This window comes from Dromiciops gliroides, chromosome 6 (assembly GCF_019393635.1).
Source record: "Dromiciops gliroides isolate mDroGli1 chromosome 6, mDroGli1.pri, whole genome shotgun sequence".
Classification (NCBI taxonomy): Eukaryota; Metazoa; Chordata; class Mammalia; order Microbiotheria; family Microbiotheriidae; genus Dromiciops; species Dromiciops gliroides.
The window spans coordinates 218,458,247-218,466,359 of NC_057866.1; the positions used below are offsets into that span (position 1 = coordinate 218,458,247).

Below are 8,113 nucleotides of genomic sequence, written 5' to 3' on the forward strand. Positions count from 1 at the left end.
CCATCTGCAACAGCACATGGCTATACATATCTTGACTCTGGCAAGCAAAAGAGTGGGAAACCTGAGAAGTAAGAGCTGTAATAATGAATTTTCTGTTTGATTCAAATTTCTGTTCAAACCAACAATTCATGGTAGAAAGAAAAACTATCAGTACTTATTAAAGCTCCTTTCAACTCATCAAGTATGTCCTAATTTATGTAGGGCTTTTCTTTTAAACTAGAACTCTGTTCTAGTTTGAAAGAAAAACAAAATAGCCTTTGGCCTTGATTTCTGGTTCCCTACTCACAATACTGTTATGTATTAAGAACCTTCCTATATTGGGGCAGCTAGGTGGCACAGTGGATAGAGCACCGGCCCTGGAGTCAGGAGGACCTGAGTTCAAACCCGGCCTCAGACACTTAACACTTACTAGCTGTGTGACCCTGGGCAAGTCACTTAACCCCAATTGCCTCACCAAAAAAAAAAAAAAAAAAAAAAAAAGAACCTTCCTGTAATGGAGAGATGAAATAAAGGCAAGGGAAATAAATGTTATTAAAAGAAATCACTGCCCTGACTAGGAAGGTTGAACTCTATCATTGTCATCAACCAAATAGTTAAAACACCAGCAAGTATCATGGTGCTTTGAAATTTGGAAAGTAGAATTTTCATGGAGTGAATGTGAGGACTTTAAAAATCGTTGTGGCCTATGGAGAGAATTTTAAGATGATTATTTACTATAGAATTGTTTACTGTTTTCTCCACCTTGGTGATTAAGCATGACATTTTCAGGCTTCAGGTCTCTGTAGATGATCCCTTTTTGATGTAAATGCCCCAAAGCCATGGAGATTTCTGCCAAGTAAAAGCAAGCTGTATCTTCCATAAATATTCCCTCTCTTTCTAACTGCATAAATAATTCTCCTCCACTAAGATACTCCAGGATGAGGTAGAGTTTTCCACAGGTCTGAAAGGCATAAATTAAGTCCACAATGAAGGGATGTTTGACTTCCTCAAGGATATTTCATTCTGTTTTTGTATGAGCTGTATCTTTTGCATTTCTCACTATCATAGCCTTTTAAAACACCTTCATGGTAAATATTTTCCTAGTATTTGCTCCTGTTACTTTTCGTACTTGGAAAACCTTTCCATAGCCACTTTAGTATAAAATACTAAAAATACTATAAAAAACCAAGTACTCGAAGTAGTTCAAAACATTCTGGTCTTATTTTTTCTGGCCCTTTGTTCACACTAGTTTCTGAAATTTCAAATTTTTCACAATGTTCCAAGCCAATTTCATATGGTCCAACTCCCCCATGGTCCATGCTTTCACTTAATTGACCCCTTTCCTCCAGCTCATCCTCAGAGCCTGCATCCTCTGGCTGGTCCTGGTCGATGTCAGAAACTCTTGCCATGGCTTCAGCTTCCCAGTCTCTGAAGTCTGGCTGGGTAAAATCCATCCCGCTGCCACTGCCTCATGGGCCAGGGCCCACTGCAGTCACTGCTGCTGCTGCCACCATCACTAGCTGCCTTGTCTCAGTGCAAATGCACTCAGGCCCTAAGCTCACACTGCAAGTTTGGCCACTCCACATGCCAAATTATACCCTCTGCACACAAAAGCATTTAAAATAAGATGGTAGTTTATTTCGGGGCAAGGGAAGGGAAGGGAAGGGAAACCATGAAAGAAGTCCTTGGACTTCTCATGGGGAGAGAGGTATGGCACAAAGCATGTGGCTTTGAGATACCAATCTCCTTGAGCAGGAGACTGGCAGGTACTTTTAAAGAGGACTGATGGGGGGGGGAGGTGAGGAATCCTAAGGACCCACGTGCTTTCTCCCCATATCAGTTGTGAAGAGAAAGCCAGAGAGAGAGAGAGAGAGAGATTAGAGATCATTTCACATAAATGACTAAACATAAGAGAAGCCTGAACTGATAAAAAGAAAAGGTGTGTGTGTGGGGGAGTGATATAGGAGGCTTTTATCACCTCCTACTTAGGGAAATATGTATCGGGTTTTTCATTCATTCCACAAATTGTACGAGTATCAGTATCATTTTTGTCATTCTATATTTTCCCTTAAAAATGATTAAAGTTTTTTGTTTGTTTTGTTTTTTACTTTATAGTTTACAAATTACATTGCACTCATCATCTCATCTGATCCTGAAAATTCACTGTAAGGTATACAATAGAGCTACCATTTTACAGTTGAAGAAGTGAGACTCAGAGAATATAGCTGACTTATCTAAAGTTTAACAAGCACTAAGTCACAGTTCTGAGATTTGAGCTCAGGTTTCTTGATTATAAATCGAGTGAATTATCCATTATACTAAAGTGGCATATATTACTAGCTCTGTTATTCTCCAGAGAAGCTAGGTGATGTAGTGGATGGAGCAATGGGTCTGGAGTAAAGAATTCATCTTCCTGAGGTCAAATCTGGTCTCAGACACTTTGTGACCCTGGACAATTTACTTAACCCTGTTTGCTAACATTTCTCATCTGTACAATGAGCTGGAGAATGACTTTGGAAACAACTCCACTATCTCTGTCAAAAAAATCCAAAATGTGGTCGTAAGGAGTTTGATACAATTAAAATAATGCAACAAAAATTCAAAATTATTCACCACCCAGAATGCATTTTCCTTTGTTTCATTTTAAAGCAATTAAATAAATTTTTTTTAGTATAATTCTTCTTCTTCTTCTTCTTCTTCTTCTTCTTCTTCTTCTTCTTCTTCTTCTTCTTCTTCTTCTTCTTCTTCTTCTTCTTCTTCTTCTTCTAGGCAATTAGGGTTAAGTGACTTGCCCAGGGTCACACAGCTAGTAAGTGTTAAGTGTCTGAGGTCGGATTTGAACTCAGGTCCTCCTGAATCCAGGGTGGGTGCTCTATCCACTGTGCCACCGAGCTGCCCCAATTAAATAAAACTTAATCATGAATTGATATTACTTTGAATGGCCCCACATATTTTTATTGTTAACACAGATTTAGAACAAAATATTGACTATGGGGTAAATAATTCAGTACAGTCTAATAGGTTTGACTTCTATTTATATATCACTAGTCAACTGATATCTTTAAAATATCTTGAAATACTTAGATTTAGGAGATCTTTGTAGGGGACCTGAAATCTTATTTTATTATTATTTAAAATAATGAGCTTTATGGCACCAAAAATAACTTATGTCTACTTTTTAAATGTATTTCCCCTCTTCTCAGGCTTTCTTGATCCCTTACCATCTGCTGTGACCTTATCATCTAATTATGAAGTCCTAGAATACTGGCATCAAAGGCAATGAGAAAGTTTGTTGTTGTTGTTGCTGTTGTTGTTTGCTATTTTCTTCTAATTTTTCTGTTTTCTCTATCTTTTTATGACATCTTTTTTCTTTATGTATGGAATAATTGTATTCTATGAAACCATATGTATCAACAAAGTTTGTTGGTGCTGTTGTTTTAATTTTTTTTTTTGTAAAAAAAGATTTTAGAAAATAAGTTATAAATATAATGTAATTATTTCACCCATGAAGTCATGCTCACAAATGATCTAATTTATCTAGAAACATAAAAAAGAAAAAAATATGAAGGAATTATTAATTTTTTAAAAATCAAAATACAATGTAGCAGATTCAACTTTTATGAGAAATCAGGGTCAACTCTTTTTAGACTTTGAAAGTTTAAAAGCAAATTTCTTTGGAGAGCAGATAGAATTTCATTCAATATTAAATAATATTTACCATATAGAGGTCCATCTTTGTTATTGACCAAGATTTTGCAAAATCAGGATGGAAAGAGTTTAGTCTCAGCAGCTTTCCAAATCTCTATCTCTACCTCTGTCTTGATCTCGATCTCGATCTCTGTCTCTCTATCTCTATCATTCTGTCTATCTCTTATCTATCTTTCTATCTCTTATCTATCTGTCTATCTATATATCTATCTGTATAACCCTATCTCTTTCCTGAAATGTAGTTCCTATTTGCAACTGCCACTTAGCAATCTCCACTTGAATGTCCAATAAAACAATATGGGCAAACCTGAATCCCCCATCTTCCATCCAAAATCCATTTACTAACAAAACTTCTTTCCATTAAGGATGACACTTTTCTCCTATTCAGTCAAACAATTTTACTATCCCTTTTATTTCCCATTTCCCTACCATATTTCCATCAGTTGGCATTTCCTGTTAATTTTACCCACACATTATCCTGTACATCCATCCCTTTACCTCTATCTCCTCTTATATCATCATTTTAATTCAAATACTTATAATTATTTCCCAAGACTATTGCTTCAATATTAGAGAATCATAGAAACTCAGTGGTCATCTAGTCTAACTTATTCCTGAGAGAATAATTATTTTTAGAACATATCAGACATGAGGTAATACAGATCTTCTGTGAGGATCTCAAGTAAATAGTGAATCTACTGCCTCCCAAGGCAAACCATACCATATTTGGATAGCTCCAAAATCGAAGCATTTTATGTTTTAATAATTTATATAATTCTACAGATGTCCTGAAGGACAGAACCAGTAGTTTCTTAATTAATTTTTCAGTCACTTTCATCACTGTCTGAGCAGAAATAGATTGGATTGCTTATTATTCCCCAGATTTAATTAACACACTATTTGAAAGTATCAGCTTTATGATACCATGGCACCTTTTTCCTTATTACTTTTTAAATGTGACTTGAAACTCATTTTATGCTATTTCCATGTAATCTGACATGATAAATTCATTTTCCTTCTTTTACTCTATACTATTTGAAAATGTATTGAGGCTGGTAAATGAATGGTTTGACAGCCTCTGATCTTGCCCACCTTCAAACCAACCTTCCTGTAGCTGGTCAAATAATTTTCCTAGTGAAGTATCTTGTTCAAAAAACCCTTTTATTCTTTCTTTTTTTTTTAATGGGGAATTTTGGGCTTGATCAATGAATACATTATCCATGGATAATTCATAGCATTTTGATGCATTTATCTGATGACTGTTTCCTACCATTTTCCTGCATGGAAAGAAAATATTTCCTTTAAATTATCTATAAAAGGCAAAAAGGAGATGAAATTTCTCTCTTCCCTGATAACTTTTTAGTGAGTACAAAGAATTGCTATGTGCCTTGAGGTAGGCTCTGACATTTGGATATATACCTTTCTTTCTCTACTCTTTTGGTTTACTCTTTACTGGTATTAGGTGACTAGGTATAAGAGAGAGAATGGACCAGGCTGTGATCCTGGGAACTTTGTTATGGCAGAAGAGATGTCCAGGGGCAGCTAGGTGGTGCAATGGATAGAGCACCGGCCCTAGAGTCAGGAGGACCTGAGTTCAAACCCAGCCTCAGATACTTACTAGTTGTGTGACCCTGGGCAAGTCACTTAACCCTCATTGCCCAGCAAAAAAAACCCAAAAAAACAAACAAACAAAAAAAAACAAAAACAAAAAAAGAAAGAAAAAAGCAGAGATGTCCAGTAATAGAAAACTGAAGCAAAATATGCCAGCAACTAGCTACAAGAGTTAAAGCTGAGAGGAAGTTGGGGGGAGAAGAATCAAGCCCTGAGGAATGACACATAAATCATAGTGGTGAGAGTGTCATCCTTATTTTTTTTTTTTTTAGTAAGGCAATTGGGGTTAAGTGACTTGCCCAGGGTCACACAGCTAGTAAGTGTTAAGTGTCTGAGACCAGGTTTGATCTCAGGTACTCCTGAATCCAGGGCCAGTGCTCTATCCACTGCACCATCTAGCTGCCCCATCCTTATATTTTTTATTTCTTATTTTTTTAATTCTTGAATAGAATTTTATTTTCCAAAATATATGTAAAAACAAATTTTAACATCAATTTTTAAAAACTTTGTGTTCCAACTTCTCTTCCTCCCTCCCTTCCCACCTCCCACCCACAAGAACTCAAGCAATTCAAAATAAATTATACATGAGTAGTCATGGAAAACATTCCCACATTAGCTAGGTTGTGAGAGAAAACAGTAAACCCCAAAACTTCAGATTAAGGAATTGTCAAAGAGGAAAAACATTTTTTAAAAAAATGTGTTTCCATCTGTTTTCAGATACCATCAGTTCTTTCTCTTTAGATGTGTTGCAATTTTCATAAGTCCTTCAGGGTTATATTGGATCATTGACTTGCTGAAAATAGCCACATGCTTCCCATCATATCATCTTGCACTATTGCCATTATTTTGTATACAGTACATTTCACTCTGTATAGTAAGCCAGGATGAGTAGGTAGAGAAAGCAAAGGACCATTGAAAACTTCTTTGGGGGAAAGGTAGACCACAATACACCCTCAAAAGAAGAAGATAATAACAGGGTCAAAGTTCCAACATCCAAAGCTTCCAAGAAAAATATGAACTGGTCTCAGGCCATGGAAACTCTCAAAAGGGACTTGGAAGAGAAAATAGGAGAGATAGAAGGAAGATGTAGAGATAGGTAGGAAAGAATGGAAAGAGAAATGAGAGCGATGCAAGAGAGTCATGAGATAAAAGTGTCATCCTTCTTTTATTCCTGGACTTATTGAAAAAGTATATCCTTATTGAAGTTAAATTTTTATTTTGGTTTTAGATGCTCTTTTATTTTATTATTTATATATATATATATATATATATATATATATATATATATATAAAAGATCTTTCTATGCCAGTACTTTGTAGGGTTTTGAGAACACACACACATACACACACACATACACACACATATACACACACATATACACATACATACACACATATATATGTGATTATGAATGTTTTGATATTTAATATGATTCATTATATTGTTGTTTTTCTAAAGTTGAACCATTTTAGGTGCTTGCTATAAGTCACATTGATTATATTGGATATTTTTAAATAAATTGATGGAGTGTGTTTGATAAGATTCTGTTTAAAATGTTTGGGTTCATGTTCACTAATGATATTGGCCTATATATTTTTTCTTTCCATTTTATCTTTCTCTGTTTTAAATATTCATACTTTATTTGTCTAATAAAAAGGATTCTAGTTGGATGCTTTCTTTCTTAATTTCAGAATAATTTATGATATATGGGTACTTTAAAAAATATTAGTTTATATATATATCTCATTAAATATTTCCTAATTACATGTAAAAATTTTAAGCAATATGATATATATTATTTTTGTGAAAACATGCAAAAGATATTCTCACATTAAAAATGTTCCAAAAGAAAACACACACACAGAGAAAGACAAAGAAAGTAAAACTACATGTTTGTATATGCACTCTTTTTCAGTCACTTAATTGAGTCCAACTTTTCAGGAACCCATGGGCCATAGCACACCATGCCCTTTTATCTTCCATTGTCTCTTGAGGTCTGTTCAAGTACATGTTTGTTGTTTTCATGAAACCATCAATCCATCTCATGCTTTGTCATCAACTTTTCCTTTAGCCTTCAATCTTTCCCAATATTAGCATCTTTTTCAATCAGTCTTGTCTTTTCCTTATGTGGCCAACTGATCTGATGTTACTTTCTCTGGAGGAGGGTAGATTTTTACTGTTATTCAATTATTTGTTAGAATTTTTGCTCTTTAATTTATTGTTTTAATTTTCTACTCTCTTCATTTTATGAAAATAACTAAAGGTTTATTAATTTTGTTAGTATTCAAAGAACCAGCTTTTAGGTATGTTTTTTTAAAATTCTATGTCTTTTCTGTTTTCAATTTATTTATTTCCCCTTGAATGTTAAGATCTTACTTTGTACTAATTTGAGTTTTATTTGTTGGTTTTTCTCTTTTAAAAATACTTATTCATTTTACTATTACTCTTTTCTATTCGAATTATATTATTTTATGTTTTTAAGGATATATTTTAAAGATCTTTCTATGCCAGTACTTTGTTTTTAAGGATCCCTTTCTCCTTCCTGCATACTGCTTTAGCAGCCTCCCATGATATTTCATCATTGTTATTTTTTTATGCATTTATTAATTGTTTCTATGATTTGTTCTTTAATAATTATTTGTGATTTCATTTTTAAGTATTTGTGTCTTTGTCTTTTATTTGTGGTCCCTGAACCAAATTTTATTTTTACTGTGTTAGCATTTAAATATCTGTGTATGTATGTACATGTGCAAGCACATGTATATGTGTAAATGTATATGTATGCATATATGTATGTGCATATGTATATGTGTA

At 34.2% G+C, this 8,113-nt stretch overlaps 1 pseudogene; it reads right to left on the minus strand.

Annotated features, from left to right (window-relative positions):
• Positions 1-706: 706 nt before the first annotated feature.
• Positions 707-1,452, minus strand: LOC122732226 (annotated as a pseudogene).
• Between the last annotated feature and the right edge of the window lie 6,661 nt (positions 1,453-8,113).